General features: G+C 43.2%; 1 pseudogene; it reads right to left on the bottom strand.

Annotated features, from left to right (window-relative positions):
* Nucleotides 1-410: 410 nt before the first annotated feature.
* Nucleotides 411-22,098, bottom strand: part of LOC103674715 — a 150,398-nt pseudogene continuing 128,710 nt past the window's right edge.

Here is a 22,098-nt window from a genome sequence, read left to right as displayed (position 1 = left end):
ATCTCTTTCAATTAGCAAACTTAATCTACTTTTATTTATTTTGTTGTCTGATTTGGTTTTATTTCTTCTATCTTACATTGTGCTTTTTGGGAAGATTTTATTTTTTATTTATTTGAGAGAAAGAGCAAGAGAGCAAGCGGGAGAGCATGAGAGGGAGAGGGAGAAGCAGACTCCCTGCTGAGCAGGGAGCCGGATGAAGGACTTGATCCCAGGACCCTGAGATCATGACCTGAGCCAAGGGAAGACCTTAACCGACTGAGCCACCCAGGTGCCCCTTACACTGTCCTTTTTATTTGTTCTCCTTTTCCTACACTTTTCTTTTTGTAGCTTTGAGGCATTTTATTACAAAAAGCTGGCACTCATAAACATCAACTAACAAGAACTTAAAATTCATCACACGATACACTTCATTATTTAGCTTGAACTTCTAGTAAATCTTCAGCTTTATGGATTTTGGCTGCTATATGAGGAGATCCTCCCTTGTCTGGGTGATTTAAAAGCATAATTCATCTATGAGCATCTCTTATTTTTCCTTTATTGGCAGGAGGGCTTACGCTTAGTAATAACGCTGCTTCTCGTTTTGTCCTTTGGGGTTCAAACCCACCTATACAACAGCCCCCGCAGAAGGCAGTTTTGGTGACTTTGAAAAACTTGTTTTACTTGAGGCTCCATAAGGTTCGTGGCTGGCAAAACATCATGGCCTGCAAATCCTGCCGCAGCAGCGGTCAGGCCAACTGCTACCACCGTACTGGCCAGGGCTCCGGCTCGGCTCCCCAGCCTCTGCTGAAAGTGCGCCTCGTCTGCTCCAAGGGATGGATGGATGAGTTGCTGCCACCGATTCCATGCCCCTGCTCACCAGCTGTGTGACCTTGGGTAAATTATTCAAACCCACTGTGCCACAGGCTCTTCATCTGTGAGCTGAGGATAACAACAGTATCTAACTTACAAGGTTGTTATGAGGGTTAAATGAATTGTTACATATGCCTGGCACATTATAAATAATCAATTGCTAGTTATTACTATTATTAATTTATATTGTAACTCTCTTTCCAATTAACATGAATTCCTTAAACTCTGGTCATCTCATCTCAGTTGACATGGTATTGTCATCTGGTATTTTAGTTGTCTCTATTTTTTTAATTCCGTAAATTAGATGTTTTATTATTATTTTGTGCAATGCTTGTTTAGATAAACCCACGTAGGTACCAAATTCTTTGCTCTCTGTTCTTTTTTGCATCTTGAACCTTACTTCTTGGTTCATTTTCAGAAATTCCTTCTGTGTAGCTTTATTGCTGGCAATCCCCTTAGCTTTGTTCATCTCAAGATGACTGTGTTTCACTTTTGGTCTTAGAAAAGTTTTGCTGAAACACAATTTTAGACTGAGAGTTATTTCACTTTGGCACCTTGGATATATATGCTAATATCTCTGGTATTCATGATCAGGTTAGAGATGATTCCTTTGTAGATTACCTTCATGAGGCTTCCTCTTTCTTTGGTCTACACTTTATTGTCATGCTTGAATTTGCTTTTTATTTATTTTGCTTGATTACTGTTGTGCTTCCTATATGCGTGGATTCATACCTTTCATCAGTTATGGAAACATTTCAGCCAAGTTCTATTCAAATATTGTCTTTCCTTTATTCTATTTTTCCTGCTGGAACTCTGATTAGACACATATATCTTCTCTGTTGCTGAACTGCTTTTCATATTCAATCTCTTGGCTTTCTATATTTCATTCTGGGTAATTTCTTTAGATCTGTCTTCTAGTTGACAAGTTCTCTCTTTAGTTAAACCTAATTTATATTTAATTGCTACATCATATTTTATTTTATTTTATTTTATTTTATTTTAAGATTTTATTTATTTATTTGACAGAGATAGAGACAGCCAGCGAGAGAGGGAACACAAGCAGGGGGAGTGGGAGAGGAAGAAGCAGGCTCATAGCGGAAGAGCCTGATGTGGGGCTCGATCCCATAACGCCGGGATCACGCCCTGAGCCGAAGGCAGACGCTTAACCGCTGTGCCACCCAGGCGCCCCCATATTTTAAATTTCAATGATTATATTTTTCAATTCTAAGAAAAATTTTTTTTTGTTTTTCTTCAAGTCTAACTGATTATATCTACTGGTTTCTTTATATTGTTCATGTTTTAGATACCATCTTTATTTCTTTTACATATAAAACATAATTATTTTATATTCCATGGCTGGTAATCGCAATGTCTAAAATCTAATGGGCAATGAGTCTGTCGTCATGATTTCTGCTGATTCTCTCTCGTGGCTTTTTGTATGTTTAGTAATTTAAAAATTGTGAACACATACTTTGTTGAGCTGAATTGGTGAGATCTATGTTATAAAGATGCTTTCCTTCCAAAAAGATATACATTTGAATTTGCCAGCTATCAGGGTTCTGGCAAATTCTTTTAATTTCTCAATTCAAAGTTTCTTTGAGTATATGGAGAGTGTAAGATTGAATTCCAGACTTGGGCGGGGGCACATATCCATGGGTTAAACATTTCAGAGGGTAATTACTTCTTTTTCTTTCTCCCCCTCTTGCCCCACCAACTCCATCTAGAGCTAATGTGGAGATGGCATTCTTCACAAGGCTTCTTTTGTTTGCTAGCGTGAATGAACATCTTTCCTGTGCTGCACTTGTCCGAAGGGTGCGGCCTTGGGACTCTCAACTTCAGCTCCTCCACTTCCAGCGGCAGAGGCTCAGCCTCCCCCTCCCTGCCCTGATGGCTGCATTTGCCTTCGGGCAATCCCAGTTTCTGCATGTGTTTACACTCCATGCTCAGTTTTCAGTTTCCTCTTCTTTTTTAATACCTTTGGGATTTCTCTTACTTCCTTGCAAGCTAAGCTGTGTATTAAAAATAAGCTCATTGTAAGTTATCCAGGACTTGGGAGTATTGCGTAAGGAAGGCTTTTTTAGAGTATCTGGTTTATACTGCTAGACCCAGAAGCCAAGAGTAAACTTTAAAATTATATGGTAGCTAGCATTGCTCTCCCCTTGAGACCCTCAAATGGCTTTGCCTCACACTTAAAAACAGTACCAACCATCCTGGCCTACCTCATTCCTGGCTCAGCTCAGGTCACCGGCCTCTGCTGCCTGATTGCTCAAGCGAAGTGACCTTAGTCCTGCCTCAGAGCCTCTACACTTGTGGCCTCCCCTGTGTGGCATGTGACCTTCCCCCCTTCTTCCCATGGCTGGCTCATTCTTACTCCTATCTCACTTTGTTTTTATTTATTTTGAAGATTGTATGTATTTATTTATTTAGAGAGCTGGGGGAGGGGCAGAGGAAGAGGGAGAGAATCCCAAGTAGACTCCACACCCAGGGCAGAGCCTGACCTGGGGCTCGATCCCATGACCCTGAGATCATGACCTGAGCCAAAATCAAGAGTTGGCCACTCAACTGACTGTGCCAGCCAGGCGCCCCCAGATCTCACTTTAAAAAATGCCATCTTTTCAGAGCTGTCTTCCTCGATCAGCCTCTCCATGTCTCCCTCACATCATGTTTTCCTTCTCTCGAGGGCACCTATTCTTAGCTGACATTTCCCTGCTTATGGTCTCTTCTCCTACTAGAACCTAAGACCTCTAAGAGCGGGGACCTTGATCGTCTGGTTTACCACTGTCTTCTCAGGATTTAGAACAGTTCCTGGCACACAGTAGGTACTCAGTACATGTTTGTTGAATGACTGGAACTGAGTATCAGCTATTCTCTTTGGATGGGACCTGGGCTTTCTAGTGCTCCACAGCGCCCATTACTTCCTATGATTTCCCAAACCCAGCTTGTTTTGCTTTGTTCATTTACTTATTTACCTGGCTGCTCCAGGCATCTGATCTGAATTTTCCAACCCTGCTTACAAATGTTGCTCTAATTATCCTCAGTATTTTGAAAGCAGAAGGTGTATTTTATGTTTCTTTTATTCCTTCCATGTCTTGCACATAGTAGGAGGGTAAAGAATTAACATTCATTGACTATCTCTTACCTGTCAGGTATAACAACACTCTCATTTAATGTATGTCCTCACAACACTATGGGGCCAGGTATTATTGTGTCCATTTTATAGATAAGGACACTGAGGCTGAGAGGTGTTTAGAATCCCGTAGTAAGTGACAGAGGGGGCACTGGAACCCACCTAGACAGCACACACTCACTATGAACCGTTGCAAAAAGCTTGCTCATGTCTGAGGAGCAGGTGGCTATTTCCAATTAGCCAAGTGGCGACTGAGCAATTAATTGGGTATTTCAGGTCAGGTTTTACTTGAACAGTTTGGCTATTTACTTCTTGATTTCATTCTACTGAGTATATGAAGGTTCAGCTTGAGGTATGTCTGTACTGGCTAGAAGAGGTTTGGAAATGTTAATCGCGCTTCTAAGTGAGGGTCCTGCCTACCTAACAAATGTCTGCTGTTGGTGAATATTATAGAATCTGACAGAAAGGAGATTTTCTTTTTTTTTTTTAATTTGTTTTGCTGCCGTTAGAGAGAAAGAGAGCGCACGCTCGCGTGTGTGCGCACGCAGGTGGGGGGGGGAGGGTCAGAGGGAGAGGGAGAGAATCTTCAGCAGCTTCCACACTCAGTGTGGAGCCCGATGCAGGGCAGGAAGTCTCGACCCCAAGATCACAACCTGAGCCGAAATCAAGAGTCAGACGCTTCACCAACGGAACCACTCAGGCAGCCCTACAAAGCAGATTTTCTGAAGATAGCTATTCTGGTCAAATCACCATGCTGTCACTGGCTCACTGGAACAAAGACACTGAATGCACCCAAGGTGTCCCACATCACCAAGCCCTCTTTTAAATAACAAAATCTTATTTTTATTTTTATTTTTTACAGAAATTCAGATATTCCAACAAATTTCTTTACATTTCCTGGACCTTAAAAAAATTACACACAACTTTTTGGACGCAATACAACAGAACAGATGAGAAAGGGAGTCACATTATTTTTTTTAAAAAGATAAAAACATATTTCTTAACACTTAGTGATTTACAGGTGTATTACTTATGTACAAATGGTACATCATCAATGACCCATCCTCAGAGCACTGTGGTATGCTAAATTACACTTAGGTTTTATGGAAAAAAATTTTACAAAACATTTGCATGTGGATAGGAAGCACTTTTTCATTTTCATAAACACCACTATCAGTGATGTAGGACTCCCAGTGGAATCTGTAATTTACATGGATTAGAGAAAACCAACACTTTCTAATTTTCTTATAGAGAGGTACCTCCCTGTAAATAAAAGATGAATTCTTGAAAAGTTGTGTGTAATTAAATTTAGTAAGGAGGGTGTTTGGAATGCAGTGGGAGAGTTAATATTTAATGTACCAGGTAACTCCCAGAATGGCTAATACTTTAGAGATAATAAGTATTTCCTTAATTTGGTTCTTTAGAAAGCCCATATCTTTGTGATTTGGGGTTCACTCATTTGAGCGTCCTTGTAATATACTCTTAGCCATTTAAAACATAATCTCGTTTATGGTGAAAAGATAGCTAGTATCAGAAACACTTGGCAAAAATGGGACTGTTGTCCTAATAGAGACAGGGAACAAGAAATCAACTCCTATCTGTATCACTTCTTGCCTTATCCTTCATCTCGTGTTCCAGGGATGTCTGCTAATTTGATCTTAATTGTGAGTCTAAAAATGAAGGCCTTCTACATGTCCGTGTTTTCTGCTTGGGTATAGAACATGGTTTGGCTCACACTGGTTACCTCCCGCATGTACATTTTAGCTTGTGTCCATTCTCGAGAAGTTGCCTACTTGAGTATTACGTATTTTTCTGTCGCATATTGGCGAGATATGTGATGAGGGTGATGGCGGGGAAAGCCTGGGAGCAAAAGATCGCTGAAGACAACTGACCAGTTGTAACTACTTCCAAATGTCAACCAACTCAAAGAAATTTGAGTATTCTTGAAACCAACATTAGTAAACAAACAGGCAACTTACTCCTACCAAGTTTCTTGACCTGTATAAGTATATATTCATTTATTTCTAAGGCTATTAAATTATTATTTGTTTTGTTAGTACCACTTACTATCATTTAGAAATAGATTTAATGGAGTGCTTTTTTTTTTAAAACAAAAATGAGTACCTGTTAATAAGGGAAAGAAAGGCTATGGATTTCTGATGACATGTACAGCAAAGAAATAGAAAAAAAAAAGGAGAGCTTTTAGATGCCTATTTATAAAGTATATTAAATTCCTATGCATTTACTAGGGAGAATTAGAAAAAAGTGTTTATTTGATAGCAGCCTATATATTACATGTGAGCATCCAAGGTGAAAATGAGCTTTCTATATTTTTCAGAGTTCCTTGATGCTGTTTCCTGAAAGATAGGGATAGCTATGTTGCTTGGGAACCTACGATGTAAAGATGTACTTCCTGTAATATACAACTTGATGGAGTTATAGCATATGTCAAAAACACTTTCTCAGTAATAACTTGTACAGACAGATTAAACTGAACACAGACTCCGTAAAAAGTTTGAAGTGTTACATCTCTTAACTGAGTGGTTGTAACTAATTACACAGTGAAATAAACGCACGGCAGAGATGGGGAACCAAAGATCACCTCTCCTGTGAAAATACGCAGAGGCATTTTCCTAAGCTGCCTTCCTCTGTAACTGATGCTTGATCAGCCTCTTGGCTTTTGAGATGGAAATAATTTAGGATCGACTGCCTTTTTTTTTTTTTTAATAAGGTTGAAAGATTAAAGCTTTTTGTTTTCGGTTTGATTAAAAAAGGACAGTTTACAAACCTCAGTACATATATATTTTACATGTTAATTCTAGCACATTTATATTCCTCTTTCTTAAAATATTTCCTGAATGTGATTTCTCATGAATGTGATCTGATCTGATTCAATGATAGCTTCCCATGAGCTGGTGTTTAATCCACTATCACATCTCCTTCCAGAAAATCACTCCCATCTCTGCCGGTCCAGATTTAGAAGGTGGCTTGACAAGTAGATGGTTCGCTCTTGTCCAGATCTGTCTCCGTACTCTGATTCCTCCCAAGTCTTCCTTCTTGATGTTGATGTACAAAAGCTCTTATTCGATTTGTTTAGCTGTTATTTGATTTGTTTTGTGCTCATTCTAGAGAATATTGGCTTAGCAGAACTGCAGAAAGGGGTGGGGAGGGGGTAGGGGAGGAGAAAGAGAAAGAGAGAAAGAAAAAATGTATCATTTTCTGTCAGCAAAGATTTTTGTGCATAGCTGTCACAGAAAAACCACACCAGCAAATGGTTCGAGTGCAGTTTAGATATGTTATCAGAGAAGACTGAGAAGTTTGAGGTTCCTGTTCCCTAAACAAGCAGCACACAGTCTTCCAGCAAGGGGCCTCCCATCATCCAGACAGGTGTGTTCCCCACATCCGGGTGAAAATTACAGGCTGCTTTGAAGGAACAAGGAAGAATGTGAAATGATCCCAAGCACAGACGATTTTTCTGCCTGGCACAGAAAATGTCTCACTTGAGCATTTTCCTTTTTTTTTCCAAGTGTGATTTATTATACAATCAACGTTATAACAGCTGCAAAGGAGACATTGCTTTCTTCCCACGTATCTTTCCGTTCCGTATCTAAATGTGCACTTATTTTATACGGTTGGAATCACAGTATAGATGACATTTTTAACATATTAAAAACAATTTTCTACATTTCCATTCTGTATCATCAACATCAATTTCTTTTTATTAAATATTTTTTATTTTGAAGTAACCTCTACACCCAACATGGGGCTCGAACTCACAACCTTGAGGTCAAGAATTATGTGCTGTACCGACTAAGCCAGCGAGGTTTCCCATCAGCATCAGTTTCTAAGAGCTGCAGAATATTCCATTCCATTCTCATTCCTTTCACGCCATTCTCAACTGTTGGACCACTGGCAGATTGTAAGTAGGTTTCCCATTTTTTTGTTATCGAGAATAAATATCTTTGCCTATAAAGCTCTATGTGTTCTTTTAAATTCTTTCTTTAGGACAAATTCTCAGGGGATAAGCTGCTTTTCCTTTTGTCCAGCACACTATTAGGGACTATTCCTGTATTGATACAACTAGACCACAAATCGTATGATTGACTCCTTTCTTTGAATGATTTCCATGCACTTTGGCACTGTTAACCAGGGTTTCAGGGTCCCTTATATATTGTGAAGATGGGTAAATGCATCTAGCTGGCCAGATTTGGGCTGAAAGGAAACAGCCCGTTGGGTTTTCATCACAGAGTAGGTAGAAACACAAATGATAATAAAACAATTGGCCCATTAGTCAGTTACAGTCCTTGTTCCACATCACAAGATAAGATTATGGTTTCTGAATGAGTGCTAGAGAAACCTCTGGAAGATTCTGTCGTTTCTAGCATTTATCCCCTTGTTGTTTTCCAATAGACTTTAAAACACTTTAAAATATCTTTTGCACATTATGGTTCTAATGAACTTCTCTCAGCGAGAACTCAGTTGCTTTAATGTACCCAGACTACACAGGGGATAATTGAAATATGATCATGTCCTAATGATGATTAATCTGTAAAGATTCTCTGAGATTGCATCACGCTGGTAGAAGTCTTATGGAAGGGAATGCTTTCTTCAGATATTATTAAAAGCAACAAAAGCAACCCATGGGTTTTATACACAGCCATGGGTGCTCCTGAGCCTTGGGTGCTCTCTGCTCTGCTGCCCCGGAGGTGGTCTTCCTCGATGGAATCCAAAGTCACATTTGTGTGTTCACGATTCCATTGCTTTAGCATTCTTCACTCCGAATATTTTCCTATTTCAAATGCACAGAGTGAAATGTCTGGGTTTTCCAGTAAGATCCATGAAAGGTGCTAGTTGGGGTGGGGGAGAGGGAGGAGTGGGTTCAGGTTAAAACTACGTGAAGCGGAAGAGGGGAATGGGTTTTGAAAAGGTGGGTATGCACATGGAAGAGAAGGTAGCAATGGAAGCGCCAGGGCCCTCCGTGGGTGATGCAGGGGAAGAGGAAGGCAAGAAGGTAGATCTCATTTTCTTGATGTCTGCAAATAAATATACCCCTGATTTCATGATAGAAAAGCCTGCCTTGGTGTGAACCATTTGTTGGCATCCAGGAACCAGAGACTCCCACTTTCTCTTTCCCTGGCTCTAAGCTGCTTGATTTGGCTTTATGACATCACGGTGGGTTGGGAAGAGAGCAGACAGGGGTGGAAGGGCTATCCATCAGCCCCCCGACCCCCCAGCACAGACACCCAAGACTGAGGAGGAGAAAGAAGCTTCCTGCAGGGTAGGCATCTCCCTGGGAAGATCCCGGGCCTTCTTGTAGGGGCGTCTCACAAGGTTCCTGTTCACATCCCACCATCTGGGGTCTAACCCAGTTAGCGGCTGCCCAGCTTGGGTTACTCATCACCAGTCCTTGGATTTGCTGCCATCTTGGGTCACCCGTATCCTCCATGTGACCAAATCCCTCATTGGATCCCTCACTGACCTCACTGTTGATTATTCAACCCTTCCCTCTCAATGTCTCTTCCCTCTCCAATGACTTTGTAAGCCTGGGAACTGTACTCCTCACCTGCAGAGTCCATGCCAGGCAGGAAGCCGAGGAGTGAACCGAAATGAGAGAAGCCAGGGAGCCAGGCTGGACTGGGGCGGGGCCAGGGAGGCTCCGGGTACAAGCCTGAAGCAGGAGCTCACACCCCAGCGAGGGCCTCCTGACATCTTGCTCATGAGGTGCCTGCCGTGCCTCACCCTTGCACCCGAGGCACCGGCGGCTCATCACCAGGCCGCCTGGGGCTCTGCTTGGAGTCCGAGTTCCCTAGACATTACTGACACGATGTATTTTTCCCTCCTAGCGCATGACACCACCGTGCAACAGGAGTCCCAGGGTACGGGAGAATTCTGCTGCCTGCAAGGCTAAAAATAACCTGCACGTTCGTTCTGGCGGTGATTGCAGCACAGTATCAGGAAAACACTGCCGGGAGCAGTAAGACGAGAAAGCTGCTGGGATGACTCAAAGAGCAAGCTCGGCGAGGAATCGCCCACCTGAAGGCTTGGGAAGGGCGGGCCCTGCTCGCGGATTTGGGAAGCCAGTAGGCGGAAGCGGATCAGGGGCAGGGTCTTCCTCTCCAGGCTGTCTGCGGAACGGCGGGCAAGCACCAGGGTGGGTACCCTGTGATCTCTGCTTCGTAAAACATTGTTTCGTTTCCGAACTTCCGCTCACATCTCCCATGCACCGTGGCTATTGCATAGCTTGGGGGAGGCAATTTAAAAGATGTCATATTCTCCCAGGTTTGCACAGAGCAGGGCTGAATAAATAAGTCATTCAACACTGCTTTGGATCTTTGTTCAGTCGGGTTTGTCCTTGTAGCACGTCATGGGGCTCTGAGTTGCCCATGTTCCATTTCTAAAGGGCTCTTTGCAAATCCTTTGCGAAGCTGTCATTCGAGTCGCTGCTCTGGAGAGCAGCATTGATAGCGGCCACATTGTCCAGACTGTCTAAACGCTGCGTTGTGGCATTCTCTCCCTGTTTGTGGACTTTGAAAGGTCTCCTGCGGTCCGCTTCTGCTCATTGTTCCTATCAACCTATTCAATTAGGGCCGGGAGCCCCCACCGTCGGGATAGCTGGGGGGCTGGGGGAGCGACAGGCGTCTGAGTGAGAAAAACGCTTGGTGGGAGCGGTCAGGCTTTTAGCAGAATGGCTCTGCTGAATCTTTGTTGTGAAAATGAGGAAGGGAGGCATTCCAGACCATCTTTTCCTCATTGGCTATACAAGCTTGGCCCTTTCTTCCCGCTCCATTGTTTCAAACCACACCCACCTCTCACGGGCCTCCTGACATCCTTCCTCTCCTAGAGGCCCCTAGAAATGGATGACTGGATTAAGAAGTTGTGGTCCATATATACAATGGAATATTACTCAGCAATCAGAAAGAACGAGTTCTCAACATATGCTACAACATGGACGGCACTGGAGGAGATAATGCTAAGTGAAATAAGTCAAGCAGAGAAAGACAACTATCATATGATTTCTCTCATCTATGGAACATAAGAACTAGAATGATCAGTAGGGGAAGAAAGGGATAAAGAAAGGGGTGGTAATCAGAAGGGGGAATGAAACATGAGAGACTATGGACTATGAGAAACAAACTGAGGGCTACAGAGGGGAGGGGAGGGGGGTGGGGGAATGGGATAGGCCGGTGATGGGTAGTAAGGAGGGCACATATTGCATGGTGCACTGGGTGTTATACACAACTAATGAATCATCGAGCCTTACATCGAAAACCGGGGATGTACTGTATGGTGACTAACATAATATAATAAAAAATCATTATAAAAAAAAAAAAAAGAAATAATGTCTCCCTATCTGTGTCCCCAGGTGCCCTAGACGTGATGTGCCCCATGATGGGGACAGCATGTTAAAGATGGCTGCAGATTCTTTAGCATTCTTCTTCTTCCTTTTTTTTTTTTTTTTAAGATTTTTATTTATTTATTTTAGAGAGAGACAGAGCACTGGGGGGAGGCAGAAGCAGACTCCCTGCTGAGCAGGGAGCCTGATGCAGGGCTTGATCCCAGGACCCTGAGATCATGACCTGAGCTGAAGGCAGACGCTTAACTGACTGAGCCACCCAGGCACCCCCCTTAAGCATTCTTCTTATTGAGAGGTGGGGTCTAGGTTCCCCTCCCTTTGAATCTGGGCTTTAGGAGAACTGGCAGGGGCGTCTGGGTGGCTTGATCAGTTAAGCATCTGACTGGTGATTTGGCTTAGGTCACGATCTCATCGGTTGTGAGATCGAGCCCCATGTCCAGCTCTCTCCACCCATCAGGGCATCTGTCTGAGATTCTCTTCTCTGCCCTTCCTCCCACTTGCAGAGCTCTCTCTCTGTCTCTAAAATAAATAAATAGATTTTAAAAAGAAAAAAAAGAATACTGGCAGTTTATTTTTTTGTTGTGGCAAAAATGCATAAAATAAAATTCACCATCTTAACCACTTTGAAGTGTTGCAGCTCAGGAGTGGGAAGTACATTCACACTGTTGCGAAACAAATCTCCAGAACTTTGCCATCTTGCAAATCTGAAACTCCGTATCCCTGAAACAGCACTCCTCTTTTCTCCCTTCCCTCGTTCCTCAGTAACTGCCATTCCTTCTGTCTCTACGAGTTGGACAACTTTAGATAGCTCCTGTGAGGGGGATCATACGGTATCTGTCTTCTTGTGACTCTGCAGCCTCAAGAGAAACGTTTGCCCCTCCCTTAACTGCACAGAAGACTCTAAATTGGGGGTCTTTCCCAGAATAAGAGTTATTAACGATCAATTTTATCTGAGTGACCCATTTGTATGGAAGGGCAAACATCTAATTAGCAAACATCTGCTCTAAGTTCTTATTGCCCCTGTATGCATTCCTCTGATGTTCTGGGCCCCTCCCCCAGAAAGACATCTATACCCCATTCTGCCTGTCTTTGGGATTTCCATGTCTAGGTGGATTCCCCTGGCATACACCCATTAAATTTGATTTTCTCCTGTCAATTTGTCTCGTGGCAATTTGATTCTTAGTCCAGCTAGAAGGACCTTTGATGGAACAGGAATTCTTGCTCCCTGGTGCTTTCTTGATGTAAGAAAAGTCATTGTAGGTCCCCAGCTGTTTCGTGATTGATGCCTGACCAGCATTACTTGCCCAAGAACATATCTTGCAGAGCTTCCTGGGTTATGTTAAAACCATAGAAAAAGAGACTTCAGTAGTTGATGATTTTAAGGGAACAGAAGAATGTAAAAACAAACAGCCACTACCAGGCCAGGATGTAACCTAACCATAGCAGAGACAATAAATCAGTGGTAAAACGCTCAGTGCTGTTTTGAAAGGAAAAATTGACCTAACACACATTCTTGAGTTGTTTTTGCAGGATATAAACCACTTTGAGCACTTGAACACTGGACTAATTGGAGCCAGAGACTGAATGCTGGCCTTGGGACTTCAGTCACCTAGGACCTGGACATTGTTAACTTCCGATGACTTCTGTCCCAATTCCATATGGAATGCTCCTTGGCTCAGTCCTTCCATGAATATGCATGCACCCTACTTAAAACTGCTCCAATTTTGTTGTTCAGGGAGATGCTGCTTTGGGAAATATCCCTGGTGTTCTTAATTGTTGCAAGTGAAATCCTTCCTTTTCTACTCCTTGGCTTGGTTGTGCCTTTTGGCTCAACACCCACCAAGACGCAAACCCAGTTTTGGGTTATAGTGTGATAAACATGGGTGTGCAAATACCTCTTCAGGACCCTGCTCTCAATTCTTTTGGATATATACCCAGAAGTGGGATTGCTGGATCACATGGTAGTTCTATTTTTAATTCTTTGAGGAACCTCCATACTGCTGCACCTCTTACAATCCTACCAACCCTGTACAAGGTTTCAATTTCTTCATGTCTCTCTGACACTTATTTTCTGTTTTTTTGGGGGGGCGATAGTAGTGTTAAAAATAAAACTACAGGGGCACCTGGGTGGTGCAGTCCTTAAGCATCTGCCTTCGGCTCAGGGCGTGATCCCGGCGTTCTGGGATCGAGCCCCACATCAGGCTCCTCTGCTAGGAGCCTGCTTCTTCCTCTCCCACTCCCCCTGCTTGTGTTCCCTCTCTCGCTGGCTGTCTCTATCTCTGTCAAATAAATAAATAAAATCTTAAAAAAAAGCCCCAAAAAACCAAAAAACTACAGGCCCCAAATGGTGTCAGTTAGGTTAAGGCCCTAAGTTGGTAAACCAAGACTTTTTTTTTTTTTTTAAGATTTTATTTATTTGAGAGAGAGAGAGAGAGAGTGCACAAGTTGGGGGGGTGGCAGAGGGAGAAGCAGACTCCCCGCTGAGCAGGGAGCCCTACATGGGACTTGATCCCAGGACCCCAAGATCATGACCTGTGCCAAAGGCAGATGCTTAACTGACTGAGCCATCCAGGCGCCCTCAGTAAACCAAGACTTAATCCTTAAACTAACTGCAATTTTTTTTAAATTAAAGATTTTATTTTTAAATACTCTCTACACATAATGTGGGGCTTGAACCCACATCCCAAGATCAAGAGTCGCACACTCCACCCACTGAGGCAGCCAGGAGCCCCGATCTAACTGCAATTTTAGCCTTTAATCGGTCAACATGGAAATTGCCTGGTCAGCAGAAGGAATCTTACTGACAGACCCTTTCCATTCCCCTTAGGAGGGTGGCCATGCCTAAAACAATGGGTTCTTTGCTAGTAATTTCTGCTCCCTCTCTACCTTTAAAAACATTTTCTTTGCTGTACCCCTTTGGAACTCCCCTCTACTTGCTAGATGAGATACTGCCCAGCTCATGAATTGGTTAATAAAGCCTATTAAATCTTTAAGATGTACTCAGTTGAATTTTTGTAATCTAACAGTAGCCATCCTAATGGGTGCAAGGTGACATCTCCCTGTGGTTTTGATCTGCTCTCTCTCATCATTAGTGATGTTGAACGTCTTTTAAGTACAGGCAGTTCCTGATTCTTCTGCTGGAGGGATCATATGGGTGAGGCCTTGGTAGCACATGGGAGGGGGGCAGCTGAGCCCAGCTTTCCAGCCATCTCTTCCAAGGGGCCCACATGTGAGTGAAGTCATCTTGGATCCTCCACGCAGCAGCCCTGGCCGAGAGCTTATGCTAAGGATATAATAAGAAAACATGTTTGTGACCTTGCAGGCTTTAGCGTAAACGTCAGAGCACAATGCCTGGCTCGCTCAGGGCAGAACGCTGCCCTCAGATAACGAGCAGCCAGGAACGCCTGGTCTGCTACAGGGTAGAAAATGCTGCTCCAACCGAAACTTGATTGCTCTTGACAATAGCCTGGGGGTCCACAGAAACATGTTTAAGAACAGGCCTCACTTGCTGAACGTTACATCATCTAATCCCGTGACCTTCCCCGCAATGTACTACTATTCACTAGGATGTAATATGGATCATTCCCTTGATTGTCTTTGATTGTTTATTGCCAATAAATATGCAAGGTTGCAGCTGTTCGGGGCGATCGCACTCTTGGCGATGGCGCGCCTGGTGGTCGTCCCCTGCACCCACGCTCTCTTTTGCAAGCTAACCTGTCTGTGCCTCGTCCTTCTCCCGAATCAAGGCTGCGGCGCTGTGGGCGGTGTCGCGGCACCTCCATTCCATCCAGCCACCTCCTGAAGGCCACCAAGTGACCCAAGTTGACGCTACATGGAGCAGAAGAATTGCCTAGCTGGGCCCTTCCTGAATTCTTGATCCACACAATTGTGAGATACGATAAAAGTGATTGTCAGTAGCAGTCCTGATGGGTGTGACTTTTTTTACCCAAACTTTGACACGGTTTTAAGCCACAAAGTTTTGGGAGAGCTTGTTAATGCGGCATAGATAACTAGAACTGTGGGCAAATGCCCTTTCTCCGTTGTGGCTTTGATGTGCTGTATTAAGTACACCGTAAATGACAAGTGTGGCTGGCAGCTGGCACAGTGCTCCCGGGGCAGAGAGCGTGCTGCCATCTCTGACTTGTTTTTCCCTTCCTGACACAATTTCTAGAGAAGCAATGCCTGAAACCCCCAACTTCCACTTTTCTATTGCATCCATAGTTTCCCTCCGGGTAATCATTAGTTTGTCCCTCTGACTGCAGGGGGTTTGGATCTGGGCTGAAAATAAATGCATGTTCACAACATACTTTGATGCTGAATTAAGAAAAAAAGTCCAGTACTGATTTTGGCTGCAGTTTGTTGACCACTACCTTTATAGGTGATTAGAGGGTCTGACTTTGTTGTAGTTGTTTGTTGTGTATTGACCAGTGGGTTGATGAAAGCCAAGGTATATGTCACCTTTACTTGCGCAATCTTTCCTTGCGCGCCACTGTCCCACTCACAGCCCCCACCAGCTCACTCCCCAGCCCCGGCTGCAGTGCCATCGGAAGACAGCTGGATAGGAAGCTACCTCCCAGTTGCCAGCCCACCTAGATTCTCTAATGCCTTCTTACCCTAAGCAGAAAGGCCACACCAGGACTTCTCTCTGGGCCCTATGAATGACTTTGCATCCAAATGTTTATTTGGGACTGAGCTAGTGCAAGTGACTGCCTGCTTGGTGGTATCTAGAGTGTTAGTAATCGCTGCTGAGGCAGAGGCATGGGGAGTTGGGAGAAAGGAAAGAAGGAAAAAGTATAGTAGATCCCCTATATCCGTGGTTTTGCTTTCTGTGGTTTCAGATGGAACCATCTGGAGCCGATGATTGCCTTCCGACATATGGTCAAGAGGTCAATCGGAGCCCAACTCTGCGCCACAAGGGCTGCGTCATTCAAATCTCTTCATCTCATCATGTAGGCATTGTATCAGCTCATCATCACAAGAAGGATGAGTACAGGACACCAAGATATTTTGAGAGAGAGCCCAGATTCACACAACTTTTATTACAGTGTATTGTTATAATTGTTCTATTTTGTTATTACTGTTGTTAATCTCTTACTGTGCCTAATTTATAAATTAAACTTTATCACAGCTCTATATGACTAGGAAAAAAAATATATATGAATGTACATATATGTGTGTGTGTGTGTGTGTGTGTATATATATATATTTTTTTTTGAGGGTTAGGTACTGTCTGTGGTTTCAGGCATCCGCTGGGGATCTTGGAACATAACCTCTGCAGATAAGGGTGGGGGCACTATTGTATTACAATCTTTGGCTTTTTTCAGGTATGACAAGTGACTGTTTACATTTTTAGAAGAGAAAACAGATACAAAATGAATTCTCGATTCTTATTCCTGAAGACTTCTACCATCCGTCAAAGTTCATTCTTGGTTTCTTTCTATCATATTCACAGTTTATTTGCTTCATAGAACTACTCACAATCTGTAACTATCCCATGTATTTTCTTGTTTTCTATTCTTCCCCCGCATCAGAATGTGAGCTCCAGGCTCTCAGGACCTCCTTTGTCTTGCCCACCAGTGTACCCCCACCTCTTAGAGCCTGACCTATGACAGATGGTCAGTAAATACTTACTAAACCAATTATAAATGGAGATTTCAAAATGCAGCAAGCAAGCTTAGCTAAGAGAGTCTCTTTTTAAAAATGGGGTCGGGAGGCCATAAGGGAGGAGGAATGTATGCACGTCTACATCCCAGGAACCTTGAACTCTTTGCCAGCTGCAAGCACTTATCTGGGACTTAGCTCCTGCCTCATCCTGACACCTGAATCATTAGCATTTTTCCAAAATGAACCAATGATCCTCCTTCGTTTGCATATTAACCCAACTGATCCTAGTTAACCTACTTTTTTTTTTTTAAGATTTTATTTATTAGAGAGAGAGAGAGCATGTGAGAGCACAAGCCAGAGGGAGAGGCAGAGGGAGACGCTGACTCCCAGCTGAGCAGGGAGCCCCATGTGGGCTCAATCACTGGACCCTGGGATCATGACCTGAGCCAAAGGCAGACACTTAACCCACTGAGCTACCCAGATGCCCCCCTAGTTAGCCTACTTTCAGTCTCTATTTTATATAGAGGACCTAAATGAGAACTATACTCCTGACCTTTGGCCTTTACAATTCTGCCCCTTCTGTTGTCTTCCTCAGAACAAGATTCAGGTTTCTACCTGAGTCTGTGTCTCCCAAATTGCAATTCTAACTGTCCAAATAAATGCCTGTTGGCTTAAATTTTCAGGGATTCTTTCTCAGTCGACACAATGGAAGACTTAAGATATAGAGGAGGACCTCCTGTTCCTGCCATAATCCACCAGGTCAGTGCTTCTCAAACTTCAATATGTCTCAGAATCACCTGGGGATCTTGTTAAAAATGCAGATTTTCACTCAGTAGGTCTGAGGTAAAGCCTGAGAATTTGCATGTCTATCTCCCAGGTGACGCAAGGAGCAGGACTGCACTGCCTGAGTCAGACACTGTGTCCTCTTCACCTTTCTATTCCCGGCTTAGTGAGGTGCTTGGGATATCATAGGTGCTCAAAAGTTGTTTGTTGAATAAATGAATGAAACCAAACCAGGCATAAGCATGCATGAAAAACCTGACCAAACAAATCCTGAGCGACTATTAGAGGCACTCAGTGAGCTGCAAACTCCATGTAGACTTCTGGAGGCTCTCTGTTCCTTCCACCGCCACAAAGGAGCGGAGTGGGTGAGGGGCTCTCTCACCCTCAGCCCGCAGACAGAGATTTTAACACTTGGCTTTAACTAAATATATAGTAGTATAAATATGTAAAGAGATATCTGGGAGATGAAAAATATGCCATCTGAGACAGTCCTACCACATTTTCTTCCTTTCTTCCCCTAGGTTCTTTTTCTTTAACAAAACAAAACACCAGGGCACCTGGCTGGCTCAGTTGGAGGAGCGTGTGGCTTTTGATCTCGGGGTTGTGAGTTGGAGCCCCACACTGGGTGAAGAGATTGCTAAAACAAAAAAATAAATTTATTTATAAATTTATAAATAATAAATTTAAGAAATAAATTTATAAATAAAACCCACCTTTATATTCTCTGCCTTTCTCACCATCTTTTTTTGTGTCCTACCTCCCTCTCTGACATATTGATTTTAACACAGAGAGTTGGAGGATATTTGCTAAACTATTCTTTTGGCTTCTCCCGTTGGTCTTCTTAGCTGAGAAGGGGCAGAAAGTGGCCTAAGAATCAGGTGCTGATAATTGTGCGCTAGTCCTGTGTGCAGAAGACGATTGGACTTTGACATCAGGCTCAACGCTTTCTCGTGTGACCTTTTCTAGGAAGTAAGTAATTCATGAGAAGAAATTTTGATTGTTAATTCATGAGCATTTCTTTTCTTCCTCTTCTTGTCCCCACTGAGAAATACTGCAGGATCTATTGCAAGCAAAAACACAGGTGCTGGTTTATTAGTCCTAATAATATTCACCGTCCAGTTTTAACATGAAGCCATTCCATATTGCATACGGGTTGAAAGGCTTTTACTAATGAAGCCCCAAAAACATACGCATGGCTGGGTAGGAGGGCAGCATCCTCAATTCTTAGTGCCTTGCACAAGGAGTAATAAATCCCCTGTCATTCTTAATGTGCCAGCCCCAGCTTCGAAGCTTCTCTGGGCTCTTCTGAAATTTTTCATGATTGTTTAGCCTTTCCATTTTATGAACTAGCTCATGATGAACACTTCACTATGTGGTCATGACAATCCTTTACAAATATAAATAAAAGCAAAACCAAAGTGAGTATTACCACACACGAAATTGCAAATCATGCAACCCAAATATGTGTTGGCTTCTCCAAATAATAAATTTGTCTCTGTTGATATTGAATATTCAGCCTCACACATCTGCCTCTGAGTTTCCTCCCCTTCCTGTTCAGGGAAAGACTGATAATTTGTATCATTTCTCTGTGCCCTTGCGCGCACACGCCCTCTCTCTCCCTACCTCCTCTTTCTCTCTCAACAAGCTCATAGGCTTTCTCTTCTCCAAACACTGTCTTCAGAGTCAACTGGCCTTCCCTGGTGATATAAACTTCCTGATTTTCTTGGAGGCATACAGTTTATTGCTAAATGTATGTGTTCTGAACCCATTTTCTCTGGCTTTGAATTCTAATTCCACCATTTACTGGTTGGGTAACCCTAGAGAAGTTCCTTAACATTTCTGTACTTCATTAGAAAGATGGGGGTACCCCCTTCCCAAGGCTGTCCTGAAGATGGTGACCAGGATGAGGCTTCTAAGGTGTATATGACTTAACAGGCAAACCTGGCAAATAGGAAGAGGTCAGTAAACGTTGGCAGGTTTTTTTTTGTTTTTTGTTGTTTTTGTTTTGAATGCACAATAGTATAAGGAGCACTGTCATTCCAGAAATACCACATATATATATACTAACCAACAGTAAATCATGGAAACATTTACTTTTCCCAGGGAAAGAATGCCCCAATGGTTCAGACTGGGGACAACGGACCCAGACTGGGTGTGAACTACAGTTTTATTACTTACTGACTCTGTGACCTTGGGCACGTGACCTGGCCTAGTTTCCTCATGTGTAAAACGGGTAGACCAGTCTTGCCTACACAGCTGTAGTGGGCGTTAAATAAGTTCCCACATGGTGAGTACTATGTGAACTCTTCCCGCTGTTAGTATGGTTGTTATTGTTGCGAGGTGGGGTTTTATCAGGTCCGTACCTAGTAGCCCCTCACTCTGCTTTTCTTAGAGCATTTAGAAATCTTGCAATTGTAAATTTTCTCTGTGTCTGAAATGTGTGTAAATCCTCTTAGAAACTATATAAGGCTCTTGACAGCTTTATGACTCAGGAATGTCTTTCTCAAGGACAGGAGCCATCTCTTTGAAATGCAATCGTCCAGGGACACAGCTCCCTGGTCTCCCAGTTCCCGCGGGAGGGGAGGAGCTTACCTTTAGCTGCTCCTGCTCCAAGTGGCAAAACTGCCTCTGTCATAAAGATAAGGAAAGCTTACTTCTCCTGTGCATAAAACCAGTGAACACAGATGGTTGCCCTCAATTAGCCAGCTAAATCTAGAGTGAACGGTCTGTAATAAATGGTCTCGAGGACTAGTTACCATTTATCCTGAAAACACGTATGTAATGGGTTGTATCTGCTTGGTTTTATAAAAAGGTGAGATTGCATTCTGTCTTTGCCATTTCTAAGCAGGTTGCCCGTGCTGTGTGTCACGTTCTGGTTTAAGGCTTTTTCAATAATAAAGCAGTGAATTTTTCTTTTTCTACTAGTGTTATGGAGAGGTTTTCTGGGGGAAAGATTTTGTTTTTAATCATATTACCTGAGTGATGTATATTGGTAAATCTGTATTTGTGCGTCAGATTGCTTTATTCAATGCCTGTCCTCTTTTAGCACAGAATTTACAAGAGGGAAAGGACTGTTTTAAAAAAAATTCTTAGTGCTAAAATCAGTGTTATTAAAAAGGGATTTGCCAATAATTACCTAATAAAACCCAGCTGATGCTCCCCTGTTCTCCTTTCAAACTATTCTACAGGCTTCTGTGAAATTATGGTAAGGCATAGCTCTTCAAAACCTAAACTCATTCTTTTTTCCAGGAAACAGGGAAGCTTTTGTTCCTCAGGATACGGACCTATGGACTTGAGTGAGTCATTAGCAGGGCGTTCAGGATCGTGAGGCTTTCCCTTGCCATTATTACAACAAATTTAATAGCCCTATCCTAATTATCCATATGGCTGTTTGTTGTAATGAAATAAGGCATTCAAGTATGATGTATGCTTCCTCTCTAGACCAAAGGGAAGTAGACCGCAGAGTCCAGAAGGCAATTTATAATCAAGGTCCGATCAAGTGTGCGCATGCGCGCACACACACACACACACACACACACACACACACTCACACACACACACTCTACTGCCCCTGTTAGAGAAGCGGCCACGAATTAATGCATTTAGTAAATGTGTGATCCATCACTGATCGGCTGGCATTGGTTAGCCACAAATGACACAGGAGTAAGGGAGAGCCAGAAATCAGTTGAATTAGAGAATTTTAGGGCTTTCTATAATGCAGAAGTGAATCGACTGTGCTTTGCTGAAAACTTTTTAGGGAAGACTCTTTGCTATGAAATCAACCCCATAGCTTAGCACCACCCATGAGGCCTTCCATGGCCTTTCCTCACCACTCCAGCTCCCCTCAGGGGCTCCTCCCCTCAGACTGGGCTCCCCCCACTTAGTGTGACCTGCAGGCCTCAGAATGGATCCTCCAGGCCTTGCTCCCTTCTCCTGAAAATGCCCTCCCTCCATTTTCTAGCCGCTGAACACCCTCTCATGTTGCAAATGTCATCTCAAGTCACTTCCCCAGAAGGCCTACATTCTGTCCCCATCACTCCTTATCAGAGCTGCCTCGTCCTTCCAAACAGCAAGCCCTCTGAGTGCAAAGGGGACTGCTGGTAAGCCTGTGTCCAAACACCCAGAGCAGGGCTCAGCAGAGTAGATGCTCAGCAAACCGCCTGTGCTTTTCAAAAGGAGCCTTAGGCATAGTTACGGACTGAATCGAGTCCCCATAATTCCTACGTTGGAGCCTTCACCTCCAAATATGACTATATTTGGAGACAGGGCCTTTTAGCAGGTAATTAGGGTTAAACTGGGGTCATAAGGGTGGGGCCCTGATCCGACAGGAATGGTGTCCTTCTAAGAAAAGAAAGTGACAGCGACGGCATGCACGCATAGA

This window comes from Ursus maritimus, unplaced genomic scaffold (assembly GCF_017311325.1).
Source record: "Ursus maritimus isolate PB19 unplaced genomic scaffold, ASM1731132v1 scaffold_3, whole genome shotgun sequence".
Classification (NCBI taxonomy): Eukaryota; Metazoa; Chordata; class Mammalia; order Carnivora; family Ursidae; genus Ursus; species Ursus maritimus.
Note: the sequence above shows the minus strand (reverse complement) of the source record. Positions and strands in the feature narration are given on the sequence as shown.